This window comes from Malania oleifera, chromosome 3 (genome assembly GCF_029873635.1).
Source record: "Malania oleifera isolate guangnan ecotype guangnan chromosome 3, ASM2987363v1, whole genome shotgun sequence".
In the NCBI taxonomy this organism is placed as follows: domain Eukaryota; kingdom Viridiplantae; phylum Streptophyta; class Magnoliopsida; order Santalales; family Ximeniaceae; genus Malania; species Malania oleifera.
The window spans coordinates 37003986-37026892 of NC_080419.1; the positions used below are offsets into that span (position 1 = coordinate 37003986).

General features: G+C 35.2%; 1 protein-coding gene across 2 annotated transcripts in view; it reads left to right on the forward strand.

The window, feature by feature from the left end:
- LOC131150880 (uncharacterized) overlaps nt 1-22907 on the forward strand; it is an 85434-nt gene that overhangs the window by 44000 nt on the left and 18527 nt on the right. The window lies entirely within an intron of this gene.

The following is a 22907-nucleotide window of genomic DNA, read 5'->3' on the forward strand; positions in this document are numbered from 1 at the left end:
TTTTGTTTCCTGAAATCTTCTTTTTAGGAGACTTTTTAATGAGGGAGATGGAGGAGTTGTCTTCTTTGCTATCCTTATTGAATGGAAGTAATCTTTCGTCAGGGAGGGATATTCGCACTTGGTCCTTGGACAGTTGGGAGTGTATTTTTGCAAATCTTTTTTTGAATTCTTGATTCTTCATTTCCACTCTATCCTATAATTTGGAATGCCAAGGCTCCTTCAAAACTTACGGCTTTCACTTGGTTGGTTGTGCTTAATAAAATTAATACTAACAAGTTGTTGCAAATCAAAAGGACATTTGAAGGCTCTTTCTCTTGATGTTTGTGTGCTCTGTTTCAAGGACTCTCAGACAGCTTCTCATGTCCTTTTACACTAAAACTTTGCTTGGAGGATTTGGGATAAGTCGTTTGGTATAATGGGGGAGAGTTAGGTATGCCCTGTATCAGTGGAAGATCCATTTAGCCATTTCTTTCACATGCTTTGGCAGAAGGAAGAATAGGTCAACCTTATGGAGGTGTGGTGTATTGGCAATTTTATGGAGATTATGGATGGAACAAAATGCACATATTTTCTTTGGAAATAAATTAATTTGGGAGTTGGTCTGGGGTTAGATCCAGTTCTTTGCATCATTGTGGTATGATGGTTTTGTTTTTTCAGATGAAATAGTTTCCAAGAGATTCAAAGAGATTGGAGGAATGTGCTGGCTTGTTGAGTTTTTCTTATTTCTGTAGGTTTTTTGTTGTCTTTTCTGCTTTGTTCCAGACTTTCTTTGGGAGATTTCTTAGTGTCCCCTCTTGTAAATTATTTTCCCATTAAGTTAACTTTCTTTTGCTTAATTTTTTTTCCCCTTATTGTTTGCACGTCTCTTCCCCTTTTGGTTACATTCAAAATCATAAGTTTGTAGATATCAACCTTTTATAGCATAAAAAAAAACTTCCATGAAGTTAGTCCAAAATTTTAAGACAATAATCATCATTAAATTTTTAAGCTGAATGAGAATAATCAAGTTTATCATTTTCAAGAGCAAAGTATGATTCAAACTTTTTTCTAAATATTTTCAATCACAATCAAAGTGCAAGAGTCTCACAAACTTCAACATAAATTTTCAAAAACCATTCCCAAAAAAATTCAGTATGATTGAATTTGATCAAATTATATGGTTAGAGTATTAGGAACTCAACATCAAGCATCAATTTGCTTCATACTCAAGTAATCAGATAATTGATCTATAATTATACATATGTACGATCAAAAAGAAATTTGTGATGTAAAACATGGTAGTGCATTAACACTTATATACAAAAAAAAGAAAGAAAAAGAAGTAAAAAGTTGAGAGTAGATTTTTCTTTTATTTATGTAGATTTTGTTTTTATTTATGTAGAACTTTCTTTTATTCTGGCAGCTTCACTCGGTTAAATTGAACTGTCTCAGGCTGCATCTCTAGTTTTTCCTGTGAGCCAAATGATGAAACTTCTCCAGCTGCTGCTCATGATCTAATTTGACACTTATAGAATTTGACTTATTAGTTGACTGTTGTTGAGTTAATATTTGTTTCTGAGTGATCATTGAAATCAGTTTTCCTTTGGGAGGGAATGTTAGTTTCATCAAAGGCACATCACTATCATCATTTTTTGTTAATGATGGTCAAATTAAAATGTAATTGCATAGCAACTAAACAATAATCTGGTCATCAGTTGCAAATATTACCTGAAACAAATCTTATAGCAAATGTTTAGTCCATAGGATTATACATACCAACTTTGCCTTCAGGCTTGATGTTACATGTGCATTTTGAAATTCCCATCTATCCAAATTAACATATTATGCACAAATGAATCATCAAAGTCAATCATGCGACAAGATGAATATTTTAGATCGTAACTCATAAATATTATACTCATGCTACATGATTATCAATGAATTTTCATCAATACACATGCTGAAATAGTTAACTTGTCAAGAAAATTTAACCATTACTTCCCCAAACTTCATGCTTTATTTTAGTTTCAACCTTCCAGAAGTGTATGTAATTTTTAGCATTTTAGTTTCAATTTTCAAAAGTGTATGTAATTATTAGCATGATGAGTATGCATATATATATATATATATATGTATATATTTCAATGCAAAATTAATGCATAAAAACTCATATAATATCCTTAAGCCAACTAGAAATTCAAATCATGATACTTTGGCTCTTATTGTGATACTGCTAGTATTTGCCTAATGATTGATTTTTTGCCATCAAAGATATCATGAAAACCTTTTAGTTGGAATTTTTACTTTTGTGCATAATTCAGCTATAAATAAATTCTTTTGATGGTTCATTGCATTTAGATCTTTATGGGTTCCTTCCCAAGCTTAAACCACTTCATAGTATCAATATGTTGATTGAGATGAGTCCCCTAGTTTCTTCCATATTTTATGGACATGCTGATTGATACGAGTCACATACCTTAGTTTCTTCCATTATGCCATTAAACAAAGATTTGATTTTACTTCATGTGGTCAACTCTTCTTTTTCTGAATTCACTCTCTGAGATACTGCTTTCGGTTCGCAGCCATAGTCTTCTTTTTGTTCTTTGGATTCTCACATTTGTAGCACATAACCTTATTATTCTTTTGAGCACACTTACGATTCCTTTTCTTCTGAAGTTGCTTACATTTGCTGCTTTCAGTGCTTTAGGAACATAACTCCAGCAAGACATTGTCATCTTTGCTTAGCTTGTCATTATGAGAGTCGTCTTCACTTAATGGACATCCATTTGACAAAGTGATTATCTTCTTATCTTTTAGTGGCTCCTTATCGTCTTTGGTCATGGCATTTTTATCTGTAATCAGGGATCCCATCAGTTCAACAAGCTCACGTTTAGTCAATTATTTTGCTTCGATGATAGCAGTCACCTCTACCTTCTAAGCCTGTAGAAGTGCTATCAGAGCTTTCCTAACCAACTTGTCTTCAGTTAGTATAGCACTTCCCCAAAGCTTTCATGGGATTCAATGTTTGTAAAATGGTCAAGCATTTCAGAAATTATTTCATTTTCTTTAATTTTAATTAGTTTGTAAGTATGCATCAACAAGTTAATCTCATATTCTTTTACTTGGTTTGTTTCTTCTTGAGTTAGTTATAACTTATCCCAAATTTCTTTATCTGGCTCACGAGCAAAGGCTCTATTGAAATCCAGGTGATCTAAAGCATGATACAACAAATTCATAACCATAGCACTTAATTTCAATTTACAGCTTGAGTGGATGTGTGAGGGCCATTAGTCATTGTCTTCCAAATTTCATAACTAACAAAATGTATACAAATTTTAATGCTTGCTTTCCAATAGTTATAACCAGTGCCACAAAATAGAGGAGTCTATGATTTAATTGCCCCTAAAGGAAGGATGGGTTGCCTAAATACAATTTTCATGTGCAGTTAGAAACTTAATATAAAATGTGGGAGCCGTCTAAACAATCAACCACAACCAATAAGCAGGATTCAAAGATAACAGGGAGAGACAAAGTCGATTTTATAGTGGTTCATTCAGTCCATGAGCTACATCTATTCCCAAAGGGCTTTCATGGAAATTTCACTATAAACCTTTACGCGTGTTTCTCCAACAACCTTTTTTCTCAATCCCTACTTACAACTCCGCGGAGTACTTAACCCATCAATGTGAGAATCATCCTTCTCAAAAATACTCTTAGGTCCTCAACCTAAACACAACAAAGAGAAACTCTCTTCAATCATTAGATAGAGTTACAGTGCAATTCCTCTCAACGAAAAGGTGTAGAGGGAATGAAGGAAGTGAGGAGAAAGACGAGAATGAAATCAAACTTTCACGAAGACTGTGAGAAGGCAAAAGGTGTGGCTTGAATAACAACTCATGACTCATGTTTTCTTTCTCTTGTATTTCTTCATTTTCAGTTTTCTTGTCTGTAGAATATGCATTATAGTTTTACAAGAGTTGTTGCGAACATATTCTGTAGCTTCTAAAAGTGCTTTTTGAGCTTGTTCTAATTAAGGCCCAATTATCTCCAAAATTTGGACAAGAGATACCCAAAATATATATATTTTTTTTCTCAATACTATGTGTTGCCTCATTAGAAGACGAAACCATTCTTAATCTGTGAAAGAATCTCAAGAAAGGTACAGCCAATTAACAAATGCAATTACTTCGACTACAGAGGCAAACAATATCTTATTTGATCAATAAAGTTAGTAGTTTTATATCAAAGAGAATATCTTAGATAATATTTCATCTCTTAAATACATAAAAAAGTATGAATTTTGAAAACCTCTTCTAAAGGGGTAATATAATCAAGGGAATCATCCTTATTTTTAGAAAAATCTCTATTAAATTAAAAAATTTGTTCTAAAAAAATTTCATTCAACAAAGGAAATTATTTTGAAATCAAGCACATTCGAATCTTTACGTGTATAAATTCAATATTGCTCCAATTTAGTGATTGCGTTGAAAGATTGAGAAGATAACTATAGACACCCAATTTTGTTTGGGGTTAACTTGAATAAACTCCAGGATTTCTCAATTAATTGGAGTATGGTGGACAATAATTGGTTAAGAAACAATTAATTGTGACTCACGCACTTTTCTCTAAGCCCTTTGATGTGCACTTTGATTTTGGACCAAGTTATGACCTCTAATTTTATGTTTTTGATGTTTAATTACTCTTTTCTCACCAATAGGGGCTTATCCTTATCTTGGATAGGAATTTGCTCTCTGGATTTGTATGGGGTTGCTTCCAAGCACCCTTATATGACAAGGGGTTTCTTGTCTTAAAAGTGTAGTTTTGGAAATTAAGGGCTAGAGCAACCCCCTATCCTCTTGAGGGAGGAGGCTAAAATTTAGAGAAAAGGAGAGAGAGGTTCAATTGAGGGAGACTACACACATGTTTAATCAAGGCTTGTATGTTCAATCTACAAAGGGAGCTCCAGTAGGAGGTTGGGATTCAAGCTCTCCAGGCATTGATTTTCGAAACTCCAAGGAGAAACAAGGTACGATGTGGTTTTATGTATTCTCTTAGACATGAAGAACGTTTTCTTGCATAAATCATTGTTGGTTAAGCATATTTGAATGTTTGGATTGCTGGGTTTCAAGGTTGAAGATTGCATGTTGGTAAGCATCATTGAAAGCTTGGGTTTTAATTCTTTATACCATGAAAAGATCAAGTTTTTATTTTAATTACACGTGAAATATTATTGTTGGGTTTTAAATCATGTTAGGTTGAAAAAAAAATGAATCTTGATGTGTTTTAATGGTGAAAGCAGTAGCTTCAGATGGCGGCTTCGTGAGTGTCCAGGGAGAAGAAAAGAGAAGGAAAGGGAAAAACAAGGTGTTGGGCATGCATGGGTGTTTCTAAGGGCTTTGGGAAGGTTGCTTAGGTTCTTAAGAGTATGAAGGCTTGTTTGGAGTGGTTGGAATCGCCCTAGAAAGCTGGGAATAAAAGGAACACCATGGTCGCCAGCAGTTTTGAATCAGAGGGATAGAGAGTGTTTGAGTTGGATTTTAGGGGATAATATGGAGTCTGCAGTGGTCATAGGGTCCTTAGGAGTTAGGGCTCAAATCCTCAAGTTTTGGCATCAGAACAGCTAGAATAAAGTGGAGAAGTCAGCGGATGCGACTAGAGAAGACATTCTGAGAGGAGCTCTGTGCACACATTTTTAAGAATGCAGACTGGTCTACTGGTCCCTATTTTTTAATTATTTAATTGTTTTTTTAATTCCTTTAATCTGTTTTAAAGTCCAAAAAATTGAATAAAAATAGTTTTTCATAGCTAAAAATTCTGAAAAAAAAAATAGGGGAATTTTTTTTAAGAAAGTCATTTTATTTTAGGACTAGTTCATGCTTTTTATTTATTTATTTGCTAATTATTTTATATTTTCTTCAAATTAGGCTCCTTTAATTAGAAAATTATTAGTTTACATGATGTTAATTTGTTTGCTTCAATAAAACTGTTTAGGAGTGTTCCTTTTATGGTTTAGAATTTATTATGATTTTATTTGGTTAATTTAGTTGATTTAATTTATTTTTTTTGAATTTTATTCATTTTAGTGAATTATTAATTGATTAAAAAATCCATAAAATTGAAAAAATTCAGATAAAATACCCAATATATTTCCCTTTGTTTTCTATTGATTTGTTTGAGTTCTAGGACTGTCTTGAGTTTAAGGGTGACTTTAAATTGAGTCCAAAGAGTGAAAAATGCAAGATAAGGTGAGTTTTGAAGGTGTTGGCCATTGCATGTTGTGCATGAAATTCTTTGTTTATGAGCATGAAACGTTAAAACTAAATTCAAATTCATTTTATTTGCATGGGAAGATACCTTCATTTGGTTTGATTAAATAATATGCATGATTGCTCAAATCATTTAGTGTTGCTTCAATGAGATATGTTGTTTCATGCACATATGGTGTAATTGGTGGCATGATGAGCTTTGAGACTTTATTTGAATTGTGACCGGACTGAAATGAATGAAAATGAAAAGAACTTTAATTAATGAATTCAACGACAAAACCTAGAAGCGGCATGATAATGTTCTTCTTGGGATTCTCGAGGTGAGGGAAGTTTTATGACTTTGATGGGATACCTAATGATTGTAAGGTGAAACAATGTTTGAAGGGAGGTAATCCAATTAAATTGGAGAATCAAAGACTTTGTTTGATTAATGCTTGAAAATAATCATGGCACCGTTTGAAAGGATGGGTGTGTAGGGGTGTTAGTACCTTCTCACCGCATAAATGTACTCCTGAAATGGACTTTGGTATGCAGACAATAGACTATTGGTTCTTTGGACTACAGGAGTAGTTAGTGGACCTTAAAAATGATAGTAACTAAATTAGGTGTTCTAACCTCACCTAGGATAAAGTAGGTTAGTGGCAACTCCGTTGGCATATTTTTAACTCACATCTCATTCCCCAATTCTAATTTCACTATTCGAGTTTGCAATCCGTGTCGAGACGGTTCAAAGATTCACCTTGATAAAGGTGAACCTTTGGAACGTGTTGACAATAACGATCTCATGTTTTAAAAGAATAATCCAAAATTGCTCTAGACCCCTGATGTTTTGGGAGATTGCGCACTGGAAGTTACATTTTGTTGTGTTTGGTGGCTCATTTCTTGAGTAGTTGACATACACAAGGAGGAGAATATAGTTTATATCAGCAATCTGAGGGAAACCGTCAACGGTTTCACTATATCGTCGACGGTTTGGCTGAATTCCAAATTTCTTGCTCTTGGTATCTTTCAGTCAAAGCAACCGTCGACGGCTCTCTGAATGTTACATAGGCGGTTCGCTCTCAGTATCTGCTGAAACTATCGACGGTTTCGTTCTGGGTAGCGAGGCTGAATTCAAAATTTGAATACGAACGTTAAGTTGGTTAGGATTTGGGGGGAAACCTCTAAAGGGAACTTTATTTATACACTGGTCTGAGTGTATTTTGATATGAAGATCATTGTAAGAAGTATTGTATTGTGTCCTTTGACACTTATATAGTGAAACTTTGCCAATTGCTCCCGTGGATGTAGGCATTGCCGAACAACGTAATTCTTTGTGTTGTTGTTCTTGTTTTCTTATATACTGCGTGCGTGTATTCCATATTTGTTCTTCATTGTTGCTGCGTTTAATTTTCGTTGTGCAAAATCCGAGTTTATTCACAACAATTGGTATTAGAGCAATTGTTCTTATGGCATTGGGTACTTCGTTTGCAAAATTTGATGTTGTCAAATTTGATGGAATCGGTAACATTGGTTTATGGGAGAGAAGACTGAAAGATTTGCTTGTGCAGCAAGGGATGGTGAAGACTTTGTATGGTGTTCAACCGGAAGGTATGGATGAGGCTAATTGGAAAGAATTAGGCAAAGGCTGTTGCTACAATACGATTGTGTTTAGCCGATGAAGTGCTTTATCACGTTATGGAGGAAGATTCTCCTGCAGCAGTTTGGAAAAAGCTTGAAAGCTGGTACATGTCCAAATTCCTTACGAACAAACTTTTTTCTTAAGCAGCGTCTTTATTGCCTTAAGATGGTGGAGGGTTCAAACTTGAACCAACACATCAATGCATTTAATCAAATCATAAGTGATTTAATGCGGATTGATGTGAAATTCGAAGAGGGTGATAAGGCATTGATGCTACTGAATTCCTTGCCAGGGACTCACACGTGTGAGAACCTAGTTACCACTTTTACTTGGGGAAATGAGACCCTGAACTTGGAAGAGGTGACAAGTGCGTTGTTGGGGTTTCATGAAAATTTGCGATGAAAATTCACACGGAGAAGGACTTGTGGTGAAAGATAACCATGATCGTGGGAGAGGAAAGTTCAGAAATGGATCAAGTCAAAAATCCCGAACTCAATCCAAGAAGAAAAAGGATATCCGGTGTTATAAGTGCGGTAAAAAGGGACACATTAAACCGGAGTGTCCAGATTGGAAGAAAGGAAACTCTAAAAAGCAAAAAGGGACTTCAAAATCAGCAAATGTAGTTCAAGAAGGAAATTCAGATTGCAAATAAGGTGATATACTTTCAGTTTTGTCGGGGTCGGATCGCCTCACGAACTCGTGGATCCTAGACTCGGTATGTTCGTGCCAAATGACTTCAAATAAGGAGTGGTTCAGCACTTACAAGTTGGTAAATTCAGGTTTAGTTCTTATGGGCAATGAGGTATCATGTAAAATCAATGGCATAGGAGATATAAGAATCAAAATGTTTGATAGTGTTGTAAGAATCTTGAGTAATGTAAAACACATACCAGACCTATGGAAGAATCTCATTTCACTTGACACTTTGGATTGTAATGGATTCAATTACAAGTCTGAAAGTGGGATTATGAAGGTGTGCAAAAGTAATTTGACAGTGATGAAAGGACAAAAGTTAGATGGAAATATTTATTCACTGTAGGGAACTACTGTTGTAGGTAGAGTTGCAGTCGTAGATTATGAATTTGATGAAACCGTTTTGTGGCATATGCAGCTTGGGCATATGGGTGAACATGGTATGTGAAAAGTAAGGTATAAGCCCAAGATTTTTTTGGGGGGGGGGGGGGGTGAATTGGGATTTTAAAAGTTTCTTTTTAATCTTTTTACAAATTCACAACCTTTTATAAATTTAGCAACACACTAGAATGATTTGTTTTTAAAACTATAATTAAATCAACCACAATCTACACTTAATATCAACACAAGCCAATAACTTTCAACAATAACAATCAATCAACCAATTAATTAATCAATCCCAAAATACTTAGCCAATATATGAGTTGTAGCACTTCCTTGATTCAAAGTTTGTGTAACTTAGATTAGAGTTTGTTAAAAGCCCTGTATTTATGAATTTTATGCGCTTCCTTTTAACCTAGATTTCCGCAAACGATTAATCAACGTACTTCCTTTAAGGTTTCCGCAAAAGATCAATCAATGTACTTCCTTTAATTAAAAGTCTTCTCAATCTCAAACCTTTAGCTTCCTGCACTTAGATATACAATCACGCAACTTATATATGCAGAAATTTAAAAAGAAAGGGTAGAGAATGAGACCGAGTTTTTTACGAGGTTCAGCTTACACTAGCCTATGTCCTCGCCTTAGGCAAGACTACTTAAGGATTTCACTATAGCACTCCTTTCCGGTGGGAGCAAACCGTTACAATCCCTCCTTCAATAGGCTAGAGTGTGCCTCTCCAAACGATACCCCACGCTTGGTCCAACAACAATTCAAGAACCTGAACTGTCTACAAAAAAACAAGAACAAGATTTTGTGCACAAAGACACTCTCGAACACAGCTAATTAGTACAACAATTCAGCACTAATAATATACTTTAATTCAAAACAATAATTGAAAGAATTTGAAGCCTTTAGAAGTATATCACCGTGAGCTTTCTTTCTAGGTAGAAAGAATTTAGAGTAGACTCGGAATTTGCAAGAGATTCACAGCAACCTCAATAGAAAAACTAAGAAAGTATTAGCACAAGAGAGCTTTTGAGAGGATTGGGAGTTTTGAGAGCAAGAGAGCTATACATGCTGTAATTGCTTGGTGTGTTTGAATCCTTAGCATTGGGGGGTTATTTATAAATGAGAAATCAAGAGTTTTTTGTGTTCCCCAAGTGACTTGGAGTGTTTGCCAAGTTTTCATAATGGTTAGAATTTAAAAAATCAAATTTGGAAAGTGCCCTATGTTTAAAATTTAAAATCTCGAAGAGTCAGTCGACTGGGAATTTAGAGTCAGTCGTCTGGATCCATTTAAAATAGAGATTTTCAAAGGCAGAATTGAGTCAGTCTACTGGAAAGACAGGAGTTAGTCGCCTGGGTCCTCTCGGGTTAGTTCAAAATAATTTTAAATATGAATCAGTCGCCCGGGAAATCCTTCTCAATCGCCTGGAAAGACCAGAAAACTGATTTTTAAATTTTTGTTTCCAAATTCTTTTTACTCTTTGCTTTCCCCAAAATAAGTTAAGGCTTTTGAAAAGTATTTCCAGGGGTTTTACAAAACATGATCTCTAAGTCAATTGAATTCCTAGTAAGCTTCAAATTCAAACAAATTATCATTTGAATGAAGTACTTACATAGAGACTCTCTTAAGACATTAAAACATTTTAAGCTTTGGAGTCTTCAAGCTTTTTAATTGTTGAGTCATTTTTGTCTTTGAGCTTCAACTCTCTAAGCTTTCATCAATTTCTTTTTGGTATTCATGCTTTCATATTCTTTGAGCTTTCATATTCCTTTCACATGAAGTCTTGCAATGAGCTTTGCTTAAACTTAAACTTGAGCTTTAAACACCTGTTACCTGAAGATTATTACTCACAACAAAAACATGTTAAATAACCTTTTATTTGTTATCATCAAAACAGGATTAGTAAGCCATGTTAGGCCAACAATTTTCCCCTTTTTAATGATGACAAATAAGGAGCAAAATATGAGTGAACCTTGAAAAGGCTCCCCCCCTTACACTAAGCATATTTTTAACAAGGTTTTGAAAGTACAATAATCATGCAATAAAATCAACTTCTACAGTTTTATGTGAGTTCATATTGCAAGAGCTTATATTCATTATATTTCATATATTCACCATATTTCAACATATATATATTCACTTTCAATCATCTCAATGTCATATTGCAACTTTATGCTTAATTTTTGCTCAATCTTTCTCCCCCTTTTGATGTCAATCAAAAAGAGAAAATAAATAGCCATCAAGGTCTAAGATAGACACAAAGTCATATACACCAGATGATATATATTTAAGAGCATAAGTGTACATAGTGTAACTGGAGATACACATAAAAAACAAATTGAAATACAATTCGAAACATAGATAAATTGAATACATATAGAAAGAAAATACTACAAAAACAACTAATGGAACAATGAAATACATAGCATGATAAAAAAACACTCAAGCATCAACAACAGCTGCATCATCATCATCAGAGCCTTCATTATCTCCTTCATCTTTCTTTTCCTCAGATTCCTCATTAGAAGCATCATCAGTAGGATAACGTGAGGAACTAGCCTGATATTGCTCTAAACGGCTAAGTCTTTTATCAATGGAGGAAATACTAGATTGAAGGGAGGAATGGCTTTCCTTAAGAGATTGAAAACCTGAGCGTACATCATTACTAAAAGTGGTGGACTGATGATGGAATGGTGTGAACCATGTAGGAGCATCAAGCTGTGGTTCAGTTGCTATTCAGGAGCTTGTTCAGGAGCTGGTCTTGGTGGTCTTCTTCCTCTCAGAAACCCACCCTGTTCATACTTTGCATAGCTCATCTGTTTGAGAGTTGTAGAATTGAACAAGTCATATCGAGTTCTTTTGATGAACAACTCAGTTTGACTGATGATACTTAGATGAGAAAACAAAGCATTGAGGATGCCGCCATACAGAAGAGTAACCCTTCGTGCTTCCAATCTTATCCACATCCATTTCAAAATCAAACTGGACAAGTTAAGCTTCCTTCCTTTCAAAAGACACCACATGATGAAACAGTCCACATATGATAAATAATCATGTGATCCGACCTGAGGTGTGATGTTAAATGTAATGATTTTTTGAAGGATTTGTGCTTGAAGGGTCAGCTGAGTATACTTAGGAGGAGTCCTAAATTCTTCTGGTGCTTTTTCCATAATTAAAGGTAAAAATTCTTCTGGGGTGAATCCTTGATCCATGATCCAAGTGTGTGAAAATGCAGGATACTCAAATTCGCCGTGATCAATATGAAGAATAGGGGCCAAGGTTTGAGAAGTTAGGACAATTTTATGACCTCTGACTTCGGTGGAAAGAACCGATTGATTTTGGGTCATATTGGCATAGTATATCTTAACAAGATTAGGGTATAGACCCTTTGCTTGAAAGACCACAAGGTTTTTCCATCCAATTGCCCTGAACATAGGTAGAATATTTGGAAAATCGTCCTCAAAGAAGGTTGTGTCAATAATCTTACCAAGTATAGGATCAGCTGCATGAAGATGAATACGATCTCGTTGTTTTGCTTGAGGAGTAACCAACCATTGATCAAGATTATCATCTTCTTGTTGGCTGGAGGTAGAACCTCGATTTGCTGCTTGTTTGGTTCATGGCATATTCATGACTCTCGGAAGAAACCCTAGAATTTCGAAGGAGAGAATGTGAGAAGATGATTTTTAATGGTTTGATGGAAGAAATTCAGGTTTAGAAGCAAGGGGAATGGAAGAAGGAGGTTTTGGGTGAGTGGAGGTACAGAGTCCAGTTGATTGGAAAGAATGAAATTAGGGTTTTCGCGCTAAAAAATTATAAACCTTGATGATCCAGTCGACTAGGTCACTTGAAGTCAGTTGCCTGATTGACAGAAAAATGAATTTTTGCAACTCAGAGGCTTGTCAGTCGACTGGGAATTCTGACTTAGTCGCTTGACTCACAGATAAAATGGAATTTAGTAGCACAGGGGCTTGTCAATCGAATGGGAAATCTGACTCAGTCACCTGAGTCCCTAGAAATTTCAATTTTTCTCCTTTTTTCTTCTTGTATTCTTTCTAAACCACTCTCCTATTGTGTAATAATCCTAGTTTTCTTCTAATTGATATAAATCTTTTTTCTAGAAGAGGTTTTGTGAAAATGTCAGCCCATTGGTCGTTTGTATTTATGAATTCAAGCATTATATCCTCTTTTTGTACATGATCTCTAAGGAAATGATATCTTATGTCAATGTGTTTTGTTCTTGAATTGTGAAATTGGATTTTAGAAATGTTTATAGCACTTGTGTTATCACATTTAATTGGAATAGCTGAATTTTCTATGTTAAAGTCTTTTAATTGTTGTTTCATGTATAATGTTTGTACACAACAACTCCCTGCGGCTACATATTCAGCTTTAGCAGTGGATAAAACTATGGAGTTTTGTTTCTTTGAAAACCAAGATACTAGAAATCTTCCTAGAAAATGACAGGTACCACTTGTACTTTTTCTATCAATCTTATAGCCTGCGTAATCGGCATCCGAATAACTAATCATTCGAATCTGGTGCCCTTAGGATACCAAAGTCCTAAATCAGTTGTTCCTATCAAGTATCTTAAAATTCTTTTAATAACTATTTGATGAGATTCTTTAGGGGCTGATTGAAACCATGCACATATACATACACTAAACATTATGTCCGGCCTACTAGCTATTAGGTGTAACAAACTTCCTATCATACCTCTATAATATTTCATAGCTACTGGTTTTCCTTTTTCATCCTTGTCAAGACTTATGGAGGTACTCATGGGAGTTCCTATGGGCTTACTACTTTCCATGTCGAATTTCTTAAGCATGTCATTTATATATTTAGATTGATTTATAAAAGTTCCATTCTTGGCTTGTTTAATTTGTAAGCCTAGGGAGTAGTTTAATTCTCCCATCATGCTCATTTCAAATTTTTCTTGCATACATTTAGCAAATTCTTTACATAGATCATTATTAGTTGCACCAAATATTATGTCATCTACATAAATTTGGATTATAAGCTTGTCATCCTTCTTAGTTTTGATAAATAAGGTACTATCAACCTTTCCTCTAGAAAGCCCTTTTTCTAATAAGAATCCACTTAATCTTTCATACCACGCCCTAGGGGCTTGTTTCAACCCATATAAGGCCTTAGTTAACTTAAATACAAAATCAGGATTTTGAATGTCTTCAAAACCCGGAGGTTGTGCAACATATACCTCTTCATTTATAAAACCATTTAAAAAGGCACTTTTTACATCCATTTGATATAATTTGAATTCCTTATGAGATGCATAAGTTAAAAGCATTCTTATTGCTTCCATTCTAGTTATGGGGGCAAATGTCTCATCATAATCTATTCCTTCTTCTTGGTTGTATCCTTGAGCCACTAGTTTTGCTTTATTTCTTACCATAATTCCATTTTCATCTTTTTTATTCCTAAATACTCACTTGGTTGCTATAATTGAATGTTTATCCGATTTAGGAACTAATTTCCATACTTTATTTCTTTCGAATTGATTTAATTCGTCTTGCATAGCTATTATCCATGAGTCATCACTTAGAGCTTCTTCAACATTCTTAGGTTCATCTTGAGATAAGAACGCATAATGATTACATAGATTTTTCAAAGAGGATTTTGTGGATACTCCTCGTGATGGTTCTCCTATTATTTGATCTTTAGGATGATTTCTTACATATTTCCATTCCTTGGGTAATTCAAAATTTTCTATAGTATCATTATTTGAATTTAATTCATTTTTCTCTTCTTTTACTTCATCAATTTCTAAGTCTTTTGGTTTTTGAGTAGTTTCTTCAACATTTATTGTATTATTAAATGGATTTTCTTCATCAAATGTTACATGAATTGATTTTATAATTGTAAGAGTCCTTTTATTATATATTCTAAAAGCTTTACTCTTTAATGCATACCCTAAGAATATACCTTCATCGGCTTTTGCATCAAATTTACCTTAATCATCTTTGTCATTTAATACAAAGCATTTGCATCCAAAAACATGAAAGTAAGAAATGTTAGGCCTTCTACCTTTCCAAAGTTCATAGGGAATTTTATTTAAAATTGATTTTATTGATACTCTATTTATTACATAGCATGCGGTATTTACCGCTTCAGCTCAAAAATATTTTGGTGGCTTGTGTTCATTTAGCATTGTTCTTGCCATTTCTTGAAGAGTTCTATTTTTTCTTTCAACAACTCCATTTTGTTGTGGAGTTCTAGGTGCTGAAAAATTATAATTAATTTCATATTCATTACAAAATTTTTCAACTTCTTGATTGTTGAATTCTCTTCCTTGATCACTCCTTATGTTTGAGACACTATATCTTTTTTCATTTTGAAGTTTCTTGCATAAATTTATTAACATGTTACACGCTTCATTCTTGGAGGCTAAGAATAATACCCAGGTAAACCTAGAGTAGTCATCAACTATGACAAAGGCATATTGCTTTCCTCCTTTGCTTTGAGTTCTAGTAGGATCAAACAAATCTAAATGAATAAGTTCTAAGGGTCTACTAGTAGAAATATGTTTCTTCTTTTTAAAGCTTGTTTTAATTTGTTTTCCAAGTTGGCAAGCATCATAAATTTTATCTTTTATGAATTTTGTATTTGGTAAACCTTTGACTAACTTCTTTCTGGATAAGTTTGATAATAGATCCATGCTTGCATGTCCTAGTCATCTATGCCAAAGCCAACTGGCTTCATTTATGGCAGCCAAACATGTTACATCTTGAGAGATTAGGTTTTCAAGGTTTATATAATATATGTTATTGACTCTATAGCAGTAAATAGGATTTCATGTTTTCTTGGATTTTGAACTATGCACTTGTCATGCTTAAAGACTATGTCAAACCCTTTGTCACTAAGTCGACTTATGCTTAAGAGGCTATGCTTTAATCCATCCACTAACAAAACATCATCAATTGTAAGTGAGAGTTCTTTACCTATTTTACCAATCTCGACGATTTTACCTTTAGCGTTGTCACCAAAGGTTACATATCCTCCATCTTTGTGAACTAGGGTGGTGAACTTTGTTCCATCCCCGGTCAGATGTCTTGAACATCCGCTGTCCAAGTCCCATTTTTCCTTTGATGGAGTGGTCCTAAAGCATATCTACAAGGAAGGATTCATGGTGTTACTTTTGGAACCCAAACCTTCTTAATTCTTTTTAAGTCATATCTATTTTTAGTGTTTACTTTCCATTCATTTTTTATTTTGACGTACTTCTTTTTAAGTGGACAATTAAATTTTATGTGTCCCTTATTCCTACACAAAAAGCAAGTAGTGTGTTCATGAATATTTGTAGATGATGCACTAGCATAGTATTTTGCTTCTTTTACAAAATATCCCATGAATAAGTTCTTTTTGTTTTCAATTCCATTGTAACCAATTCCTTCTTTATTACTAATCATTCTTTGTTGTCCAACCATCTTTTCAAAATTCTCTTTTCCTCTAGTAAAATTGTAAATGATCTTATCTTTATCTTCAATTTTACTTTTAAGTTCACTTATTTTTAAGTCTTTCTTGCTTTCACCATTTACTTGTAGTTTTACTAACTCTTGAGACATGTTGTTAATTTTCTTCATTAGATCATCAATATGAGATTCTTTTTCTTTTTCAGCTGTTTTAGAACTTTCTAGATGATTCTTAAGATTTTCATTTTGTTCTTTCAACGCTATGTTCCTTTTAGATACTTTAATGAACCTATTGTGTAAGGCGAATAATTCAGCTTGGATTTCCTTGTATGAAGGCATACTATCACATGAATCATTACAAGACTCTCTACTAAATTCTTCCGATGAACTATAGTAAGAGTTTACCTCAGCATTGTGCGTCATAAAGCACATGTTGGCGACTTCTTGTTCACTTGATTCATTCTCTGATTCGGTTGAGCTTGTATCATCCCATGTAGCTTTCATTGCCTTCTTTTTCTTCTTCTTGTCTTTCTTCAGCTGTGGACAATCAAGTTTAATGTGTCCGACCTTCTTGCAATTATAACATATAGTGGTTCATTTTTAGTTTCCTTTGTGTTTGTTTCTCTTTTGTTAGTTTTTGATCCTTTAAACTTCCTAGGGAATTTCCTATTCTTTTTGAAAAATTTTCCAAGTCTTTTGGTAATAAAGGCTAGTTCTTCATTATCTAATTCGTTGTCTTCATCTTCATCACTAAAACTTTCCTTGTCAGGCTTAAGGGCTATTGATTTCTTATTTTTATTATTGTTCTCTGAATTTACTTCGTTCATCGCCATCTCATATGTGAGAAGGGATCCGATTAACTCATCAAGGGAGATATTTTTCAGGTTTCTTCCTTCCGTGATTGCTGTGGCCTTAGGTTCCCATATTGGAGGAAGTCCTCTAAGGATTTTTCGAATCATTTCATATGTTGAATAATTTTTCTCTAAAGCATTTAAGGAATTTATTATGTGAGTAAACCTAGTATACATGCTAGTGATAGTTTCATTAGGATTCATCTTAAAGGCTTCATAGGTTACCTCTAGATTAACCCATATTTCTTTAGCTGACTTACATGCCATGACCCTATCGAATACATTAACGTATAAAGCACAATATAGTGCATTCATGGTACTTGAGTTTACTTGCATCATTTTATAGTCATTATAGGTCAAATCCCGTTCTTCTTTAGGTACTTCTTTACCATCTACTAATTTAGTAGGAATGAAGTCACCATGTGTGACAACTTTCAATGCTTTCTAATCCATAGTTTGAATATATATTCTCATTCTTTGTTTCCAGAACGTGTAGTTTACACCACAGAAAATAAGAGGTCTAGTTGAGGATTGTCTTTCACCAAAAGGAGATACACCAAAATGGCAGCCATTTAGATCTTTATATAGCTTCTAGTTAAGAGTTACTATAACCTCACTCTGATACCAATTGAAAAGTAAGGTGTATGCCCAAGAGGGGGGTGAATTGGGATTTTAAAAGTTTCTTTTTAATCTTTTTACAAATTCACAGCCTTTTATAAATTTGGCAAACACACAAGAATGATTTGTTTTTAAAACTTTAATTAAACCAACCACAATCCACGCTTAATATCAACACAAGCCAATTACTTTCAACAATAACAATCAATCAACCAATTAATTAATCAATCCCAAAATACATAGTCAATATATGAGTTGTAGCACTTCCTTGATTCAGCGTTTGTGTAACTCAGACTAGAGTTTGTTAAAAGCCCTGTATTTATGAATTTTATGCGCTTCCTTTTAACCAAGGTTTCTGCAAACGATTAATCAACATACTCCCTTTGAGGTTTCCGCAAAAGATCAATCAACGTACTTCCTTAAATTAAAAGTCTTCTCAATCTCAAACTTTTAGCTTCCTGCACTTAGATATACAATCACGCAATTTATATATGTAGAAATTTAAAAAGAAAGGATAGAGAATGAGATCGAGTTTTTTACGAGGTTCGGCTTACACCAGCCTACATCCTCGCCTTAGGCAAGACCACCTAAGGATTCCACTATAGCACTCCTTTCCTGGTGGAGCAAAACGTTACAATCCCTCCTTCAATAGGCTAGAGTGTGTCTCTCCAAGCGTACCCCACGCTTGGTCCAACAACGATTCAAGAACCTGAACCATCTACAAAAAAAAAAAGAACAAGATTTTGTGTACAAAGACACTCTCGAACAGAGTTAATTAGTACAACAATTCAGCACTAATAATATACTTTAATTCAAAACAATAATTGAAAGAATTTGAAACCTTTAGAAGTATATCACCATGGGCTTTCTTTCTAGGTTGAAAGAATTTAGAGTAGACTCAAAATTTGCAAGAGATTCACAGCAACCTTAGTAGAAAAACTCAGAAAGTATTAGCAGAAAGAGCTTTTGAGAGTATTGGGAGTTTTGAGAGCAAGAGAGCTATATTGCTGTAATTGCTTGGTGTGTTTGAATCCTTAGCATTGGGGAGTTATTTATAGATGAGAAATCAAGAGTTTTTCTTGTTATCCAAGTGACTTGGAGTGTTTCCCAAGTTTTCATAATGGTTAGAATTTAAAAAAATCAAATTTGGAAAGTATCCGTTATGTTTAAAATTTAAAATCTCGAAGAGTCAGTCGACTGGGAATTTAGTGTCAGTCACCTGGATCCATTTAAAATAGAGATTTTCAAAAGCAGAATCGAGTCATTCGACTGGAAAGACAAGAGTTAGTCGCCCGAGTCCTCTCGGGTTAGTTCAAAATCAGTTTAAATACGAATCAGTCGCCTGGGAAATCCTTCTCAATCACCTGGAAAGGCCAGAAAACTGATTTTTAAATTTTTGTTTCCAAATTCTTTTCTCTTTGCTTTCCCCAAAATAAGTTAAGGATTTTGAAAAGTATTTTCTACAGCTTTACAAAACATGGTCTCTAAGTCAATTGAATTCCTAATAAGCTTCAAATTCAAACAAATTATCATTGAATGAAGTACTTACATTGAGACTCTCTTAAGACATTAAAACCTTCTAAGTTTTGGAGTCTTCAAGCTTGTCAATTGTTAAGTCATTTTTGTATTTGAGCTTCAACTCTCTAAGCTTTCATCAATTTCTTTTTGGTATTCATGCTTTCATATTCTTTGAGCTTTCATATTCCTTTCACATAAAGTCTTGCAATGAGCTTTGCTTAAACTTAAACTTGAGCTTTAAACACCTGTTACCTGAAGATTATTACTCACAACAAAAACATGTTAAACAACCTTTTATTTGTTATCATCAAAACAGGATTAGTAAGCCATGTTAGGCCAACAGTGTGAAAGAACTTCACAAGAGGAAACTCTTGAAGGGTATGAAAACATGTAAGTTTAATTTTTGCAAGTTTTGTGTTCCTGGGAAACAAAATAGAGTGCAATTCAAATCAGCTATTCACAAGACGGAAGGTATTCTTGATTACATACATTCTAATGTTTGGGGGCCTGTTAGAGTGGCATCACGGGGAGGACATGTTTATTTTGTGAGCTTTGTTGACGACTACTCACGGAAAGTCTAGGTATACTTCATGCAGCACAAGTCCAATACGTTTGTCAGGTTTAAGTTGTGGAAAGTTGAAGTGGAAAACCAGACTAGGAGGAGAATCAAATGCCTCAGGTCAGACAATGGGACTGAGTATGCTGATTCTAGGTTCATGGAGTTTTGTGAACAGTAAGGCATTTAGAGACACTTCACCGTTCGCCGGACACTTCAGCAAAATGGTGTAGTTGAAAGGATGAACCAAACTCTAGCTGAAAGTGCTCAGTGTCTTAGACTTAATGTAGGGCTACTGAAGAACTTCTGGGCCAAGGCAGTTAGCATGTCTTGTGTCTTGGTAAACCGATCACCAAGGGCATCACTAGAGGGGAAAGTTGCAGAAGAGGTATGGACGGGAAATGCGGTAGACTATTCCGGATTGAAAGCATTCAATTGTCCAGCCTATGTTCACGTGTCTAGTGAGGAGAGATCAAAGCTTGACGCAACGTCTAGACGCTGCATTTTTTTGGGGTATCAAAAGGGTGTGAAGGGGTTCAAGATGTGGGATCCAATGGCAAACAAGATGATGATAAGTGGGGATGTAGTTTTTGATGAGAAAGCTATGGTGAAGCGTACTCAAGTTGATGATGAAGAGAAATAGGAGCCAGAAAACTGGAGTAGAGATGAACATGTTATGCAGGTAAAGTTACAAACTAAGGGCAATGATAATGATCTTGGTCCTCCGATTGCAAGGAGTTCTAGCTCTAAAAACTAGCAAGTCGACAATATTCCTATACGAAGATCCAGATGCACTGTCAAACCACTGCCAAGGTATGGGTTTGAAGAGTTGGTATCTTATGCTTTCATTACCAGTTGCAATGATTCAACTACTTTTCAAGAGGCAGTGCACGGTCAGGAGAAAAGTAGGTGGATGGGTGCTATGATTGAGGAAATGGAGTCGCTGCATAAGAATCAAACTTGGGAGTTGGTGGAGCTTCCAAACGGGAAGAGGGCGATAGGCTACAAATGAGTATATAGGAAGAAGGAAGCAATTTTAGAAAAGGAATGAGAAAAATTCAAGGCACAGTTCGCGGAAAAAGGATACTCACAAAAAAAGGGAATATATTATGATGAAATATTTTCACCTATGGTCTGACACACTTCCATCAAGGCAGTGTTGGGGTTAGTGGCTCATTATGATCTACATTTGGAACAAATGGATATGAAGACTGCATTTCTCCATGGTGACGTGGAGGAGCAGATCTATATGGTACAACCAGAGGGATTCAGTTAAGCTAGGCAAGCTCATCTAGTTTGCAAGTTGTAGAAGTCTCTTTAAGGGCTAAAACAGTCTCCGAGGCAATGGTACAAACGGTTTGATTCATATATGATCCAGATAGGAAGAGTTTGACATGAAGGATCTTGGTCCAGCCAAGAAGATACTTGGAATGGAGATTCGTTGGGACAGAATTGTGGGGAGGTTGTGGTTATCTTAGGGCGGTTATGTGGAGAAGGTATTGGAAAGGTTCAACATGGCTGATGCTAAACTAGTATGTACACCTCTAGCGAGTCACTTTAAATTGTCTACTGTTGAATGTCCAAGTACGGATGATGATATGCAAGACATGTCAAAGGTCCCCTATGCTAGCGTTGTGTGAGTTTAATGTAAGCCATTGTGTGTACAAGACCAGACTTAGCACATGCAGTAAGTATGGTAAATTTATCTCTAATCCAGGTAGACAACATTGGAAAGCCGTCAAATGGATTTTCAGATACTTACAGGTACTTCTAGTTATGGCATCATGTTCGGAAAGTAACAAGATAATCCATCAGTTGTGGGGTTTGTTGATGCTAATTATGCAGGGTATATGGATGACAAAAGGTCTACAACGGGTTATGTCTTTACTCTTGTAAGAGGACCTATATCTTGGAGGTCCATGGTACAATCCTTGGTGGTAGTGTCTAAAACAGAATCTGAATATATGGTAGCCGAAGTTGCAAAGGAAGCCTTATGGCTTACTGGTTTGGTTAAGGACCTGGGTATACAACAAGGTGGAGTTGTGCTGCATTGTGAGAGTGGCATTTACTTGGCGAAGAATCAAGTGTACCATGCTAGAACCAAGTATATTGATGTAAGATTCCACAGGGTGTGAGAATTGATTACTTCAGGTGAACTTGTATTGGAGAAGGTTCACACATCTGAAAACGCCGCGGATATCTTGACAAAACCGGTTACTTTTGAAAAGTTCAAGCATTACATAGACTTGCTTCATGTCTCCAAATGCTAGAAAGGAGACGGACCTAACGTTCCATGGGCAAGGTGAGCATCGGGCTATGTTTTTCAATTTCTCCTAAGGGGGAGAAATTCGTCAAGGTGGATATTGTTGTGTTTGGTGGCTCATTTCTTGAGTAGTTGACATATACGAGGAGAACATAGTTAAAATCGGCAATTTGGGGGAAACCGTTGACGGTTTCACTATACCATCAACGGTTTGGCTGAATTCCAGATTTCCTGCTCTCGGTATCTTTCCGTCGAAGCAACCATTGACGGCTCTATGAATGTTACATAGACGGTTTGCTCTCAGTATCTCAAATTGTTGACGGTTTGCTGAAACCGTCAACAATTTCGTTCTAGGCAGTGGCTGAATTCAAAATTTGAATACGAACGTTAAGTTGGTAGGAATTTGGGGGGAAACCTCCGAAGGGAACTTTATTTATACACTGGTCTGAGTGTATTTTGAAAGAAGAAGATCATTGTAAGAAGTATTGTATTGTGTCCTTTGACACTTATATAGTGAAGCCTTTGCTAAATGCTTCCATGGATGTAGGCATTGCCGAACCACGTAATTCTTTGCATTGTTGTTCTTGCTGTCATATATACTGTGTGTGTGTGTTCCATATTTGTTCTTCATTGTTGCTGTGTTTAATTTCCGCTGTGCAAAATCTGAGTTTATTCACAACACATTTCAAAAGAATAATCCCATCATTATCTAGTCAAGGAG